The sequence below is a fragment of the Chiloscyllium punctatum genome, chromosome 8 (assembly GCF_047496795.1).
Source record: "Chiloscyllium punctatum isolate Juve2018m chromosome 8, sChiPun1.3, whole genome shotgun sequence".
Taxonomy (NCBI): Eukaryota; Metazoa; Chordata; class Chondrichthyes; order Orectolobiformes; family Hemiscylliidae; genus Chiloscyllium; species Chiloscyllium punctatum.
This window is the reverse complement of record NC_092746.1, coordinates 40262737-40279675: the sequence shown is the minus strand read 5'-3', so window position 1 is coordinate 40279675 and position 16939 is coordinate 40262737. Positions and strand designations below refer to the sequence as shown.

Genomic DNA, 16939 nt, shown 5'->3' with positions numbered 1-16939 from the left:
ACTAAAGATGATACTCTGCAATAGTTTCATAGATGCACATGTTCAGATTGGTTAACCCATAGGATGCTGATAATACTAGCAGTCTAAAGGGCCTTAAACAAAATCCTGTCGGTATTTTTCATTTTCTAGTCAATAACCAGTCCAACCTGACAGAAGAGAATTGGGACTGGATTATACGAGTCCCCAGACGGGTATGTTTTCAGGGAGGATGGGGTTGAGGGTCACATAAATGCGGAGGGTGGTAACCCAACAAACTACTGCCCAGCCCTGAAGTTATCCCCCAAACCACAGCAGGTGCAGTCATCAGTGGTCTAGCTGCCATTTTTGAATAAACAGTAATAGCCAATTGAGCATGTTAACAAGGCATTGACATTAAAATTACACAGTGCACATCACAGTACAGTTGGTGTAGGTAGGAGTTGACAGGCCATTTCCTAAGAAGACAGGAAATAATGATGGGGAAACCTTTTTGCAGCTGTTCTGTGCATTTATTGAGCATCCCTCAGGTTGCATTTTGCATTCTGGCCTGTATCACCCATAACCTCAGCCACCAACAAACTCCTCCAAAACTGCTCAGTCACCTCACACCCTCTCCCCCATAACAAGAGAGCAAGGGACTTACCTGACTATAATCCACCAAAGTTTTGTGTGGGCTCTTTGCCATCTCAGCAGTACCCGCTACTCAGTTCTGGTGCTGCTGAGGCTGCTTGAGCTGTTGGCCAAGCAGATTGACTGATAGCTTGTCAAGGGTGGAAGTCCCATTCTCAGTCATTTTGCCCAATGGCAGCATGTTTTGTTTGCAGATGGAACACCTTTTAAGTTCATTGTCTGTGGTTTGTTTGAATGGTGGCAGGGGGTGGGTGGCAGCAAGTGTGGGAGGGGTGCTGTATAATATGCTCTCTTGTGAAATTCAATTCTTGTTTTTTTTCTGTAAACTTGGAGTCTTAAAACTTTGTTAATCCAGAAACTGAACTGGACTAACCATATAGATACAGTGGCTACCAGAGCAAATCAGAGGCAAGGAATCTTACAGTAACTAACTCACCTCCTGACTTTCTAAAGCCCTTCAACCATCTACAATGAACAAGTTCAGAGTGTGATGGAATACTGCCCGCTTGCCTGAATGGTTGCAACTCTAACAACACTCAAGAAGCTTGACACACTCCAGAACAAAGCAGCCCACTCCATTGGTACTACAACCACAACCATCCACCCCCTTCATTACTGATGCTCAGTAACAGCAGTATGCACAACCTACAAGTGCACTGCAGAAATTACAGAATTGCAGAAATGCACTGCACCAAGGCTCTGAAAACAGCACATTCCAAATCCTTGACCACGTCCAACTCAAAGGATAAGGGTAGTTGAGAATGCGGTGCTGGAAAAGCACAGTAGGTCAGGCAGCAGCCAAGGAGCAAGAGAACCGACGTTTTGGGCATAAGCCCTTAATCTGATCTCCAGCATCTGCAGTACTCACTTTCTCCTCCAAAGGATAAAGGTGGCAGATTACTATGAACACCAACATCTGCAAGATCAACTCCAAGCCACTCAGATTCAGACTTGGACATATATCGTTGTTCCTTCAGTATCGCTGGACCAAAGTCCTGGAACATCTTTCCTAGTGGCATTGTGGGGGCACCTACGACAAAAGGGTCTGAAATGGTTCAAGAAGGTAGCTCAACTTCACCATCTGAAGGCCAACCAGAGATGGGTAATAAATGGGTCCACATGCCCTGAGTGCATAGTACACTTCTGTGATATTTGTGCAATAAGTTAATGATTTGGCTAATTCTACTCTGATCAAAGAGGTAACAACATTATAATTAACTCTATTTCTATCAGGGAGATGATGACAATAAAAGTGATGACAGGGCTACAATTAAAATCAGTCAAGCAAGCTGCACTGCAGCATGGGGTGTGAATAAGAATTTAATATCCATGACTTTGAGATTTATCTATCCCAAAACCTGCTGTTCATGTTGCAATAAATTGAAAAGTTACATTGTAAGAAAATCATGATGCTTTCTTACAATATGGACACACACACACAAGGAGTAGGAGTTGACTGTTCAATCCCTTGAAGCTGCTCTACTGTTTATCAAGATCATGGATGATCTGAGTATAACCTCAAATCCACACTCACACTTACTCCTGATAACCTTTCATCCCCTTGGTAACCAAGAATCTATCGACCTCTGCCTTAAGAATATTCAGAGACTCTGCTTGCACCATTTTCTCAGGAAGACAGTTCCAAAGACTCATGTCTGTCAGTGAGAAAGAAAAATGGCCTCACCTCTACATTAAATGGGTGGCCCCTTATTTTTAAACAGTAACCCTGTAGTTCTAGATTATTCCATAGGAGGAAATATTCTCTCTATATCTATATTTCCAAGACCTCTTGGTCTTATATAGTTAAAAGTAAAGTAGTCATAGTCCTAACAGACCTAACAAACCAGTTGCCCTCTCCTTAGAGAGAGCAAGGGAGAGAGAGGACTGGAAGTGATTTCACCTGACTATCACCACGCCTCAGGAAAGAGGGGAGGTTGAGAAAGAGAGCTCTTTATGGTAACTTCAGCTGGTGCAGGAATTGAACCTACACTATTGGCATCACTCCACCAAACTGGCTGTCCAGCCAACTTCTGAATTCTATGTACTAAAATGAACAATTTTACAATGTTTCTGACAAAGACTTCAGATTTTGAATGATTCTGATCTTGTTTGGTCAATGATATGGCTCTTTTTCCCTTTATTTGGCCGTAACATGTGCAAAATGCCGGTTAATTCTTCTCAAAAGGTAATGTAATCTTCTGACATTACTCCACCAGTCCCAAGATACTGTTTGGTTTAACAATGTAAGGCTTCAAAATTTCATGAAGCAAAATACAGCATAAGATTGGTCCCTAATACAACATCAGTTGAACTGACCAATTGGTTTCTTACAGGTGTAATGCATGCTCCTCAACTGACATTCAGTTTGTTTTCCATATCTGATGGCATTAGAGGACTTACTGCCTTCTACCAATTTGGACATAAAGGTATTCAACAAGGTTCCCCATGTAAGACTGGTTAGCAAGGTTAGATCTCATGGAATACAGAGAGAACTAACCATTTGGATACAGAACTGGCTCAAAGGTAGAAGACAGAGGGTGGTGGTGGAGGGCTGCTTTTCAGACTGGAGGCACTGTGACCAGTGGAGTGCCACAAGGATTGGTGCTGGGTCCACTATTTATTGTCATTTATATAAACGATTTGGATGTGAACAGGTATAGTTAGTAGGTTTGCAGATGCCGCTAAAATTGGAGGTGCAGTGGACAATGGGCTGAGAAGTGGCAGATGAAGTTTAATTCAGATAAATGTGAGGTGTTGCATTTTGGGGAAGTAAATCTTAGCAGAACTTATACACTTAATGGTAAGGTCCTAGGGAGTGTTGCTGAACAAAGAGACCTTGGAGTGCAGGTTCATATCTCCTTGAAAGTGGAGTTGCATGTAGATAGGATAGTGAAGAAGGTGTTTGGTATGCTTTCTTTTATTGGTCAGAGTATTGAGTACAGGAGTTGGGAGGTCATATTGCAGCTGTACAGGACATTGGTTAGGCCACTGTTGGAATATTGCGTGCAACTCTGGTCTCCTTCCTATCAAAAAGATGTTGTGAAATTTGAAACGGTCCAGAAAAGATTTACAAGGGTTGGATGATTTGAGCTATAGGGAGAGGCTGTACGGGCTGGGGCTGATTTCCCTGGAGTGTCAGAGGCTGAGGGGTGACTGTATAGAGGTTTACAAAATTATGAGGGTTATGGATAGGGTAAATCAACAAAGTCTTTTCCCTGGGATTCGGGAGTCCAGAACTAGAGGGCATAAGTTGAGGGTGAGAGGGGAAAGATATAAAAAGAGACCTAAGGGGCAACTTTTTCACACAGAGAGTGGTAAGTGTTTGGAATGAGCTGCCAGAGGAAATGGTGGAGGCTTGTACAATTGCAACATTTAAGAGGCATTTGGATGGGTATATGAATAGGAAGGGTTTGGAGAGATATGGGCTGGGTGCTGGCAGGTGGGACTAGATTGGGTTGGGATATCTGGTCTGAATGGACGGGTTGGACCAAAGGGTCTGTTTCCATGCTGTAAATCTCTATGACTCCATGACTCTAACATGGGATATTGATCAAATGTGCCAATGGGCTGAGAAGTGGCAGATGGGGTTTAATTTAGATAAATATGAGGTGCTGCATTTTGAAAAAGCAAATCAGTGTAGGACTCATACAATTAATAGTAAGGTCCTAGGGAGTGTTGCTGAAAATAGAGACCTTGGTGTGCAGGTTTATAGCTCCTTGAAAGTAGATTCGCAGGTAGATAGGATAGTGAAGAAGGCATTTGATACACTTCCCTTTATTGGTCAGATTATTGAGTACAGGAATTGGGAGGTCATGTTGCGGCTGTACAGGAAAATGGTTAGGCCACTTTTGGAATATTGCATGCAATTCTGGTCTCCCTCCTATTGTTGTGAAACTTGAAAGGTTTCAGAAAAGGTTTACAAGGATGTTGCCAAGGTTGCAGGATTTGAGTTATAGGAAGAGGCTAAACAGGATGGGGCTGTTTTCCTTGCAGAGTTGAAGGCGGAGGGATGACCTTAGAGAGGGTTTATCAAATCATGAGGGTCATGGATAGGGTAAATAGGCAAAGTCTTTTCCCTGGAGTGGAGGTGTCCAGAACTAGAGGGCATAGATTTAGAATGAGAGGGGAAAGATATACAAGGGGCCAAAGGGGAAACCTTTTCACACAGAGGGCAGTGCATGTATGGAATGAGCTGCCAGAGGAAATAGCGGATGCTGGTACAATTGCAGCATTTAAGAGGCATCATGATAAGTATATGAATAGGAAGGGTTTAGAAGGAGATAGGCCAAATGCTGGCAAATGGGACTGGATTAGATTAGGATATCTAGTCAGCGTGGGGGAGTTGGACTGAAGGGTCTGTTTCCGTGCTGTATATTTCTATGACTCTATTTCCGTTTACCAGATCATGAAATGAATTTGATGTCCACAACTGAAAGAAAATAAAATTAAACAACTCAGTTACACATCACAAAATAATTAACTAACTGTGGAAATACATAGCATATGTCTATAAAAGAATTGGCAATGTATTCACTTGAATTATTTAATAACGTTTCCAAATTACTCATTGCATTGTGGTGCCAAAGCTCGTGCTGATTGAAATGCGTGGGTTTGACATTTTGCAAATGCTAATGAGGTGGCTCAATACGGGTCTATCTCCTGCACTATACTCTTCATTACGTTATCATTGAGCACAAACGATGAGTCACTGCTTCTTGTGATTAAACTATCCGTCTTACTGAAGTACTTCTCCAAAATCAGACACAAATCTTTTCTGATCCTGATTGTGTTGGAGGGATTCAATTTGGTTTCTGAATTTTGAACTCTGCATTAACTATTGTACATGAAAACTACAACTGGTAGGATAACAGGGAAACTTTCAGATATAGCGTGACCTCAGTAGCCAGAACAAAACGATCTATAAAAAATGATTTTGGAATGCAAAATGAATTTAAATGACTATCTGAAATTGTCTTTATATGAAATGAATTTTTACACAAGTGCTATGAGAGAATGAATTATCCAATTTTAGTCATTTTGATTCATTTCAAACACAAAGCAGCAGTCTTTCTAATAATCTAATGGTTACTAAAGAACAAGTGTAAATTGCATTATTTGGATTGAACCTTCAAGTCTCAATGAAGCATTTAGAAGGGTAGTGGAGGAATTTATTTTGGCAGGAGGCAAATATTCAGCTTCCTGACATTGGGTTAAAGTTTTGATATTAAGTTCTCAGAACTCATAAGGCAGGATGGCTTTCCCTATCTCTATTGCATTCAGTACGTGACATGAGTACTCATTAACACCTCAACTCACGGACAACTCCAAGGCACGTTCACAGATGAAATCTTATTAGCCAAAAACAGGAAACACTTGTTGTTACAAACCCAATTATATCCATGAGTCAAATACATGGCCTCTTAGACTTTTTGCCTCCAAATCCCTATGTGTACAAACCTCTTCAGTAACTTGGCTTCTTCATAATCAAGTCAATTCTATGTATAGTGTAAGGTGAAGCCTCCAGGTCATGACAGGCTAACACATGTGCAGTCTTGCTTGTGGTAGTTATATGCTTACAATGTAAGCTCAGTTAAATTGGGTCTGTTCAGTTGTCAGACCCTTCCAATGCCTCAAATGCATGAAAATATAGTTTTGTTCAAGTAAGAGATGCCTTTGGTTTATTTGGTCAGAATCAAAATCCAACTTTTGTTTCTTTGCTATGTTACTGTACAGAAGCAAACTGTGTTTTTGACTTTGTATAGAAGACTTTTTTTATGAATAAAGTGTACTTTTTTAAAATAAAAAGAGTAAGGGGTGAAGTCTCACCAAGTCAATGAGCTCATGTGACACCATGTCATTGGCTGCCTTGCTTGTTTAGTTAAATACTTGCAGTGGAAGGGGTGAAGGCATCCAGAATATCCAAGCATGGCAACTGCACTGCTTTAACCGACCCATACAAGAATGCTGGGTTCAAAAAGGTATAAGATGCGAAGGATGCTCTACTTAAGACAGGACTCAACAGAAAGGTTCACAAAAGGGTGGGCTAGGTGGAAATGAACAGTACAGAATGGAAACTTAAAAGGGCCTGATTTCTGGGAGCACTGGGAGGATTCAGGCCATTGAAATAAGCAAACTGGAAAAACACGGAGAAAAGTGAGAACGCTGGAGAAGGAATGGGGACAAAGAATTGTAGGAGCTGCATGTTCACTGTGGGCAAGATAATAGAATTATTTCTGCACTAGGGAGGGAGAAAAAGCAGGTGAACTGAAAAACAGATGTCAGATTATGGCTGGGCATGGAGACTTGGGTGGGAGTGAGATCAGAGAAAGAGGAGTAATATGAAGGGAAATAGTGAAAGGGTTGATACCCGCAGTGGGGATTGAAGAAGGACAGAAAGGTTGCCAGCAGAAAAGAGAAGGCCAACAACATTGAGGGGAAACACGTATTTTCGAGGGGGAGGGTGAAAAGGTTAAATAAAAAGTTTAGAAACACTATCTTCCGATTTTTAGAAGAACCCACGGAGAAATGCATTACAACTGGGTGAGATCCTGAGATCTGTCTGAATGTGTTTCTGGACTGAGTGAACACAATTATCTGAGGTAACTGAAACAGAAACTGAAACAGAAACTGTAAAATATCAGAGCGCTCACGTTCAGTTAAGAACATTGCACTTAAGGGAGACAGGCACTGCAGAATAATCATGAATGTGCTCTTCAAGCTCCACTAACAACTTGCCAAGCTTTCAGTAACCTTTGACTAGGGCAGTTGAAAATCACCAACAGAGCTGATGATGCTGGTGAGGGTAGGAATGGGAGGATTGTGGGGAGGTATTCCATGTTTAGCCACACAGGTACACTCACAGGTCTGTGTGCCTGAGATGTAAGGACATGGCAACAAAGTCACTCTGCAGGTTGTAAAATCCAAGATGTAGAGCTGTATCACCTGCAATAATGAAGGCCATTGAGAGTCAAATAGTACCAGATGTAGAGCTGTATCGCCTGCAATAAGGAAGGCCATTGAGAGTCAAATAGTACCAGTAATGACTTTCATGGAAAGCAATGTAAAAAAACAAGGCCAGAGGTATCTTGCATATGGCAGAATGAGGAAGAGCAAAACTAGCTATGGGTTATGCCGAATGCACTTCACCAGGGGCTGTAGGGCTGGCTTTCATCCAGGACAAGAACAGCCTGATAAAGACCCAACAGACTAACGAAGGAAAAGAACAAAGAACAGTTCAGGACAAAAACAAGCCCTTCAGCCCTCTAAGCCTGTGTCAACCCATAACACCTTTCCAAACTAAACCCCTTTTGTCTCTACATAGTCAGTTTCTCTCTATTCCCTGTCTATTCATGCCTTTTAAATATTGCTCTTGTATCTGCTTCTATCACCTATTCTGACAGCTAATTCCAGGCACTTACCACCCTCTGTGTAAAAAGCATGCCTCTCACATCTTCTTTAAATTTTCCTCCTTATACCTCAAAACTATATTCTATAGTAATTGGAAGAATGACTCTGGCTATCCACACCATGAATGCTCTCATAATTTTGTAAACTTTTATCAGGTCCTCCCTCAGCCTCAAGTAAAAACAAACAAGTTTGTCCAATCTCCCCTCACAGTTAATACCCTCCAAACCAGGCAACATCCTGGTAAATCTTTTCTGTAACTTCTCCAAAGCCTCCACATCCTTCTGATAGTGTGACGACCAGATACATATGCAATATTTTGAATGTGACCTAAAGTTCTATACAGCTGTAACATGACTTGCTAATTATTATACTTTATATTCCAACTGATGAAGGCATGCATGTCATATGCCTTCTTATCCACTTGTGTCACAACTTTGAGGGGACTGTGTTCTTAGTTCCCTTTGTATGTTGATGCTTCTAACAGTTCTGTATTGGATCTTCCAAAATTTGTCCAGATTAAACTCCAACTGCCACTTGCCTGCCCAAGTCTCCAGCTTGAAAATGTGTTGCTGGAAAAGCGCAGCAGGTCAGGCAGCATCCAAGGAGCAGGAGAATTGATGTTTCGGGCATGAGCCCTTCTTCAGGAAGTCTCCAGCCTATCTATATCCTGCTACACCTTCTGGCAATCCTCATTGTCTGCAGATTCCCCACCCTTGTGTTGTCAGCAAATGTACTAAACAGACCGCCTACAATCTCTTCCAAATCATATATTATATATAATATACACACATATACAGAACAACTTCGGTTATCCTAACATTAACCTTCTGAATTTCAGATGATCCAAACAAGATCTCAAGGTCCCGTAAAAATGTTACATCAAAGAGCTGTTACCGACAACTGGTGTGACGATCGCAATCGGGAAATCTGAGTGCATCAGCAAGGAGGGTGACGAGTTGACTGCAACACCACATGGGATTTTAAATGGTCTAATGTCTATGGAGTGGGGTGGAGTGGGGTGGTGATGGTTGGAAGGATGGTCAGAAGAGTATTTCAGCAATCAAATAAGATTGCAAAAGAATGGATAGGATTTCACCTGGTGTGAAATGGTGGGAGCGTTGTCAGAGTTGCAATCAGAATTTTGAATGATCAGTTTCAATTTGAAAGCGGGTTAATGAAATGAAATCAGGATGAGTGAGAAGTTTGTACTGGGTGATGAAAAGGCTAATTGTAAGATAGTAACTATATAAAATTAAAAATTAACTCACGTTAGTTATAGGTATTTTGACTCCTTTACCTGCTGTGAGACATAATGTTGGGTTTAAAGATATACTGGATTTGTCTAAGATTGATAAAATTGACGCCAACAATATACATTTGAATGTACATAAAGTTGTGATTAGAACAGTGGAACAAAGAAACACAAGCACCTCAAGGATTCCCATCTTGGGTGATTGTGTGGAGCTTGGACATTCTCCCCATGTCTGCGTGGTTTTCCTCTGGATACTCCGGTTTCTTCCCGCAATCCAAAATGCGCGGGTCAGGGGAATTGACCATGCTAAATTGCCCAAAGTATTAGGTGCATTAGTCGGGGTTAATATAGCGTAGGGGAATGGGTTTGGGTGGGTTACTCTTCAGAGGGTCAGTGTAGACTTGATGGGCCGAAGGGCCTGTTTCCATACTGTAGGGGATCTAATCTAATTTAATCTAATCAAAATAGCGACTGGATGTTTTTCTTCAAAAAATAATAACTGACTTCCATCTCAATGAGTTTTATTTACACAAAAAGTGATATTATTTGTCAAAAATCATGAAATTTTTAAGCAATTTCCAGTGTTTGTACATTAGATTAGATTACTTACAGTGTGGAAACAGGCCCTTCGGCCCAACAAGTCCACACTGCCCCGCTGAAGCGCAACTCACCCATACCCCTACATCTATATCTACATCTACCCCTTACCTAATGCTATGGACAATTTAGCATGGCCAATTCACCTGCCCTGCACATCTTTGGACTGTGGGAGGAAACCGGAGCACCTGGAGGAAACCCACGCAGACACGGGGAGAATGTGCAAACTCCACACAGTCAGTCGCCTGAGGCGGGAATTGAACCCGGGTCTCTGGCGCTGTGAGGCAGCAGTGCTAACCACTGTGCCACCGTGCCGCCCACAATTTTACATATTTTATCAATTGAATGAAATAAAACTCTGTAGACCTGCTTTTTAAAATAATTATGTTCACTATGGCTTCCTTTGTTTATGGTCAGATCAGTTATCCGAACAATCCGTTATTCAAACAAAATACTCCCCGTCCGCCTCGTTCGGATAATTGAGGTTGTTCTATATATAAAAACAACAGATAGATTGATTATGTCGAGGTCTCAGATGGAAAACTTACATCACATTCCTACATCTTTTCACAGATCAGTACTGCTGTGCCAGATGTTTAACTAACTTAACCCAGCAGGTGAATTAGCTTTGTTCAGAATGAGATGAAGAAACAGGAGGAGGGGAAGAAAGGATGAACAGAACTGGAGCATGAAGTGCAAATAGCTGGAGCTATGGCTGTACACAACTTCTGAGTACAGGAATCAGTGTTTTCAGTGTGATGGAGCAATGTACCTAGAGAGGGTACACTAAAGGCATTACAACTACCTTCTGACGGTTGAAAGGCAGTGTAAGAGGTGTCTTTGTTTGACCTGGATCGTGGCCATTAACATCTGCCACCTTGTGCAGGCAGATCTGCAGCTGTGCATCTTGGGAGGAAGCACTATGTCCGTGACACTCAAGACCACAGCAGGATTGAACTTCCTCACCACCGGCTCCTTCATGAGGGACATATGTGGCATCTCCTAGTTGGCAATCCTGAAGTGTTTTTGCAAGCTGACCAATGTCCTTTCCAGGAAAGTAAAACAGTATGCTCAGTTGCCCATGGACCCAGAGAACTAAGGTGTCTCAGACATGGAATTTTCAGCCATTGTTGGGTTCTCGATGCAGCTATCAACTGTGGTCACTCAGACATCCCCGACATTACCCAATCACATCCCTGAACAGTAAAAGATTTCATCCCCTCAATGTCTAACTTGTTTATAACCAAAGGAAACAATTCCTGCTGTTGTGCAGCCACTATGCAGGGAGCCATCAAGTTTTTACATTCTGCATAATCCATGTTGGTTTAATGTTTGCCCCAGCTGCAACCATCAGCTCCAGGGCTGCTTCAAGGACAAGTAATACCCAAGGCACGGTTAATGACTCCAGTGTGGTATGCTCAGACTGATGCTAAACAGCGCGACACTACTATATCACCATGAGGACCATTATTAAACAGATAATCGGGATTCTGAAGATGCACTTACATTGCCTGGCTGCTCAGGAGGGGTTCTCCAATACTTTCCAGCCAAGGTCTCCAGAAAATTGATTGCTTGCTGTGCACTGCTCACCCTAGCTCATTGACAGGGTAAAAAGAGGGAGGTTGACCATGGAGTGTGGGGAGATGATCATTATCTCTCATGATAATTTGCAAGGACACATGAGTCTCATAGCTGGCCTCACAGATTGAAAGTGAATACAGGACTGTTTTACAAAGTGTTCAATTTGTTTCAAATGCAGAAGAGAAAGTAAATCCCATGCATGTAATGTGAATTTAATGCTCTTAACTCTTTCTTTCCACACCACTCAGTCCTGTGCCACCCCAAAAGCCATAGGTGAGCTTGAGGATGCCTGATAACTACTTTGCCACTTTGCTTCAGATAACTTTGACAGACATCGATTTTTGGGCCAGTGCCTAGAGGGCTCCAGCTTGCAGTGGATCTCTCACATGGGTGCCATGTAACCTCCTCAGTCTGACCTGATGGAGACATTTGGATCCCAAGCAGAGGATTGTCTGTATTCTGAGATGACAATATTTGGGTGCCTGTCTGTCAGTCCTGAGCAAACCATCATATAACACTTGGCCTACTCTAGATAGATCATCCATTGAGATGAATGTCTATGCACTGGTGAAAAATGGGGAGGAAGGCATTGTTGGTGCATCAACTAGGGTTCTCCAGTGTTCCTTCTCAAAGGTGCGGTATGAGGCACAAGTAGCAATGAACCTAGTGGAAGAGTTCCTATTTTTCGATCCTGTCTTGGGAGTGTGATTTGGACACTTTGCAGATACACATGTCAGTGTTGTCAGTTATCACCAGTTCCTCAAGGTTTTATTCAGATTTGCAGCTTGAGTAAGAGATTGGAGGTTTTTGCATAAGATGGCAAAAAGCTATCCCTTCTGTCTGTCAGTAACATTAAGTTCCTTTTGGTCTGGAGATCGTTCAGTGACCTGTTCCTTGAAGGTGGTCAACAACATCAAGCCAGGCATTCCTCCCACTGAGTAATGGTGGAGAAATAGTAACATCACCAGGTTATTAATCCCATGATCAAGGCTAACATTCTGGGGACTTGGTTCCCAATCCCACCAGGGTAGGTGAAAAAATGAATTTAATTTTTTTTTTAAATCAGAAATGAAAAGCTAGCCTCATGGCAGTGATGCAATCAATGTCTATTGTCATAAAACTCATCTGCTTCACTAATGTCCTTTAAGGAAAGAAATCCGCTCTCTTTTTCTAATTTAGTCCACGTATGACTCCAGATCCACAGCAAGGTGGTTAACTTTTAAACTTGGGAGACATCAGCATTGATATCTGAGTAATTTGTGTGCATTGATAGAAAAGATAGAGATGATAATCCCCAGCACTGTCTTTGCCTATGTGCATTACTACAAAGAACAATGCATTCTGGGGGAATTTAGGGGTTGAAGGGTTCTGACTGAAAAGTGGTTCATTGTCATCAAAGAGTTACATATGATGCAATTCAGGAAAGCATTACTTGATGTTTATGCTCGAGATACTTGTAAAGGTTTATCTTGTGGTCATGTTTTATGGTTCCTTCCTTGTCCCATGCAAGGCTTTGGTGAAAGAAAAACTATGAGACATGCACCTTCTCCCAGTTGTGAAGAAAGCTCAGTGAGTTTATGGTGCATGAACTACTGTGTTTCATTTCAAGCGTGACCCCTGGCAGATGTGTGGGGGCCAGTAGCACAGTGGTATGACTCATGCTACATTGATTGCTGCAATGAAGTGACAAACATTGATTGTACTTGAGGCATCAGATGCTTGGCACCCATTCTTATATGTGACAGTCCTGTGAAATGCCAAGATTACAATGTTAAATCACACCCTAATGGTCATGAAGCTTTGAGTAAATAGTGGCACATAATGTGGTGGAATACAGCAGATGCTTCATCCTGTTGTGGCTCTGAAGCCGGGTCGTCTTATGCTTTCCCATAAGCCCTGAATTCCTCTGTTCAGGTTGCCTTCAATCAGGCTGGCCTTCGGTTGCTATCCATAGGGAAAAGCAGCTTCCTCCCCTCTTGGATAGCCATGAACATGTAGGAACCATGTCAACCACTCTGCCTTCATCTATTTTCTTGGCCACCTTGTCAAAAAACTCAATCAAGCTTGTGTGACATGATTGACCTCTCACAAACTGACTATCCCCAATCAGATCTTGCCTCACCAATGCATATATATCTTGTTTTTTTAGATTCCAACAACTTACCACGACTGGCATCGGGCTCACCGATCTTTATTTCCCTGGCTTTTCCTCGCAGCCTTTCTTAAATAATGGTACAAGATTAGCTACCCTCCAAACTTCCAGTACCTCACCCATGACTGTCCATGAGACAAATATCTATTCCCTAGCTTCCCATAATAACCTGAGATACATTTGATCAGGAGATTTATCTACCTTCATCCTTTTTAAGACAACCAAATCCTCTTCTTCTGTAACTTGGACTCTTTTCAAGACATCATTATTGATGTTCCTGAGTTCCCTAGCTTCCATGTCTTATTCCACAGTAAATACTGATGCAAAACATGAATTTAGGAACTCACCCATCACACGTGGTTCATACATAGATGATCTTGTTGATCTTTAAGGGGGCCTATTCTTCCAGAGTTATTCTATTGCCCTTAATATACTTGTAGAGTCTCTTTGGATACTCATTTAACTTATCAGTAAAAGCTATCTCATGTCTACTTTTTGCCCTCCTGATTTCCTTCTTAAGAGAGACAGTTAGAAGCAATGAGGAATTTGCAACAGCAACAGTATGTGATGGATGGCAGTTATAGGAAGAGGGGAAAGACTCAGATACAGTCACATAGATGGGTTAACTCCAGGAAGGGTAAGAGAAGTAGGCACCTAGGGCAGGAGTCTTTTGTGGATATACCCATTTCAAACTGGTAAGCTGTTTTAGAAAATGTAGGGGGTGATGGATTCTCAGGGGAACGTAGCACGAACAGCCAAGTTTCTGGTATTGAGACTGGCTCTAATGTAACAAAGGGTACATCGGCTTCCAAGAGATCAATTGTGTTAGGGGATTCTGTAGTCAGAGGTACAGACAGACGTTTCTGTGGCCAGCAGAGAAAAAGCAGAATGGTGTGTTGTTTCCCTGGTGCCAGGATCAAGGATGTTTCAGAGAGAGTACAGAATGTTCTCATGGGGGAGAGGGGCCAGCAGGAGGTCATTGTCCACATTGGAACCAACGATATAGGAAGGGAAAAGGTTGAGATTCTGAAGGGAGATTACAGAGAGTTAGGCAGAAATTTAAAAAGGAGGTCCTCAATGGTAGTAATATCTGGATTACTCCCAGTGCTACGAGCTAGTGAGGGCAGGAATAGGAGGATAGAGCAGATGAATGCATGGCTGAGGAGCTGGTGTATGGGAGAAGGATTCACATTTTTGGATCATTGGAATCTCTTTTGGGGTAGAAGTGACCTGTACAAAAAGGACAGATTGCACCTAATTTGGAAGGGGACTAATATACTGGCAGGGAAATTTGCCAGAACTGCTTGGGAGGATTTAAACTAGTAAGGTGGGGGGATGGGACCCAGGGAGATATGAGGAAAGAGACCAATCTAAGACTGGTACAGTTGAGAACAGAAGCGAGTCAAACAGTCAGGGCAGGCAGGAACAAGGTAGGACTAATAAATTAAACTGCATTTATTTCAATGCAAGGGACCGAACAGGGAAGGCAGATGAACTCAGGGCATGGTTAGGAACATGGGATTGGGATATCATAGCAATTACAGAAACATGGCTCAGGGATGGGCAGGACTGGTGGCTTAATGTTCCAGGGTACAAATGCGACAGGAAGGATAGAAAGGGAGGTAAGAGAGGAGGAGGAGTGGCATTTTTGATAAGGGATAACAATACAGCTGTGCTGAGGGAGGATATTCCCGGAAATACATCCAGGCAAGTTATTTGGGTGGAACTGAGAAATAAGAAAGGGATGATCACCTCATTGGGATTGTATTATAGACCCCCTAATAGTCAGAGGGAAATTGAGAAACAAACTTGTAAGGAGATCTCAGCTATCTGTAAGAATAATAGGGTGGTTCTGGTAGGGGATTTTAACTTTCCAAACATAGACTGGGACTGCCATAGAGTTAAGGGTTTAGATGGAGAGGAATTTCTTAAGTGTGTACAAGACAATTTTCTGATTCAGCATGTGGATGTACCTACTAGAGAAGGTGCAAAACTTGACCTACTCTTGGGAAATAAGGCAGGGCAGGTAACTGAGGTGAAAGTGGGGGAGCACTTTGGGGCCAGCGACCATAGTTCTATTAGTTTTAAAATAGTGATGGAAAAGGATAGACCAGATCGAAAAGTTGAAGTTCTAAATTGGAGAAAGGCCAATTTTGACGGTATTAGGCAAGAACTTTCGAAAGCTGATTGGAGGCAGATGTTCGCAGGTAAAGGGACGGCTGGAAAATGGGAAGACTTCAGAAATGAGATAACAAGAATCCAGAGAAAGTATATTCCTGTCAGGGTGAAAGGGAAGGCTGGTAGGTATAGGGAATGCTGGATGACTAAAGAAATTGAGGGTTTGGTTAAGAAAAAGAAGGAAGCATATTGTCATGTATAGACAGGTTAGATCGAGTGAATCCTTAGAAGAGTATAAAGGAAGTAGGAGTATACTTAAGAGGGAAATCAGGAGGGCAAAAAGGGGACATGAGATAGCTTTAGCAAATAGAATTAAGGAGAATCCAAAGGACTTTAACAAATATATTAAGGACAAAAGGGTAACTAGGGAGAGAATAGGGCCCCTCAAAGATTAGCAAGGTGGCCTTTGTGTGGAGCCAGGGAAAATGGGGGAGATACTAAATGAATATTTTGCATCAGTATTTACTGTGGAAAAGGATATGGAAGATATAGACTGTAGGGAAATAGATGGTGACATCTTGCAAAATGTCCAGATTACAGAGGAGGAAGTGCTGGATGTCTTGAAACAGTTAAAGGTGGATAAATTCCCAGGACCTGATCAGGTGAACCCGAGAACTCTGTGGGAAGCTAGAGAAGTGATTGCTGGGCCTCTTGCTGAGATATTTGTATCATCGACAGTCACAGGTGAGGTGCTGGAAGACTGGAGGTTGGCAAATGTGGTGCCACTGTTTAAAAAGGATGGTAAGGACAAACCAGGGAACTATAGACCGGTGAGCCTGACCTCAGTGGTGGGCAAGTTGTTGGAGGGAATCCTGAGGGACAGGTTGTACATGTATTTGGAAAGGCAAGGACTGATTAGGGATAGTCAACATGGCTTTGTGCGTGGGAAATCATGTCTCACAAACTTGATTGGGTTTTTTGAAGAAGTAGCAAAGAGGATTGATGAGGGCAGAGCAGTAGATGTGATCTATATGGACTTCAGTAAGGTGTTCGACAAGGTTCCCCATAGGAGACAGATTCACAAGGTTAGATCTCATGGAATACAGGGAGAACTAGCCATTTGGATACAGAATTGGCTCAAAGGTAGAAGACAGAGGGTGATGCTGGAGAGTTATTTTTCAGACTGTAGCCCTGTGACCAGTGGAGTGCCACAAGGATCAGTG

The 16939-nt window shown here is 42.2% G+C and overlaps 1 protein-coding gene across 1 annotated transcript in view; it reads right to left on the bottom strand.

Moving 5' to 3' along the window:
- LOC140480487 (thrombospondin type-1 domain-containing protein 7A-like) overlaps positions 1–16939 on the bottom strand; it is a 391066-nt gene that overhangs the window by 228755 nt on the left and 145372 nt on the right. The gene's annotated exons all lie outside the window — the stretch shown is intronic.